Here is a 1,184-nt window from a genome sequence, read left to right as displayed (position 1 = left end):
TCAGGCGAAGGCTGGACCGTCTCATTTCGCAGCAGTTTTGAGCATCCTAACCGGCCCAGAAAGGATGTGGCCTACATGGCCCAGCTAGGCTGGGTCCTCATGACCCAGCCCATGAATTGAGACACAGCCATTGTGTGTCTTGTCTTTACTTCCCTGTCTGATCATTGTACTGCTTTACCCATGTTTGTTCATACCTCATGTTCTTGTTCCAAGCCTGGATTTATTGTTTTGCCACCACGTTGGCTTTTTGCTTAATTAAAATCATTTTCTTTACTTTAAGTTTTGCCTTCCTGCCTGGATTTTTGGGTTCTCCTCGCCATCCAGTTMTGACACACTTCAGAATTTTCAGGATGTCAAACTTAAACGTACATTCACTATGTCAGAATAAAATGTCATAAATCTGGTGTTAAATGATATTGACATGGTCTCTCATTTAGATGCACTTTGTTGATTTTTTATTGCAAAGTTATTGGCGGTTAAATTTCCTGCATATACCTAACTTTGATGGTCAAAAGGAAAAAGGGGTGTGGTCAAAAATGGGTCCCTGTGGGGCAGTGAGACGCAAAATTCTTACTTTTAATATGCACTTTTTGAAAGAGTGGACCCTTGTGTACATGAAAACACCAGAGAAGTTCAGTAGTGGGGTGTGCATGGTGACCCACCCTAATCCACACACTAAAAAGCTGAAAATTTTCATAGGTACATAGGTAGTGACAATTTGACACCCCCCACCCTCCAATGGCATCATCGAGCACAAATTTGTTTAATGAAAAATCAATTAAAGCTAAGAGCTAATCAATATGAATCAGTTGATACCTTGTTTTTAAAATTTGGTTGGTTTATATCAAAGTGATTTACATTTAAGTTTTCTGTACCACTAATTTTGATGATCACAGTTGAAAAGTGGTGTGGCCAAAGCGGGCCCTGGGGGACAATGAGACCCAACTTTTGTATCTTCTGAAAGAGTGGACCCTAGGGTACATTAAAATACCAGAGAAGTTCAGTAGTGGGGGGGGGGGGCACAGTGAGCCACCCCAGCCCATGGACCATTAGTGTTCTTCAGTCAGTTTGCCACTGTCTAACCCCAATCAGCAATCACCCAGGAGGTTCTGTAGAACAACTGGAGTGCACAGAAACCACGTGACCGTGTGCTCGGCTGGTGAAGCTAACGGCTAACGCTAAAC

Source organism: Austrofundulus limnaeus, unplaced genomic scaffold (assembly GCF_001266775.1).
Source record: "Austrofundulus limnaeus strain Quisiro unplaced genomic scaffold, Austrofundulus_limnaeus-1.0 Scaffold1938, whole genome shotgun sequence".
In the NCBI taxonomy this organism is placed as follows: Eukaryota; Metazoa; Chordata; class Actinopteri; order Cyprinodontiformes; family Rivulidae; genus Austrofundulus; species Austrofundulus limnaeus.
Note: the sequence above shows the minus strand (reverse complement) of the source record.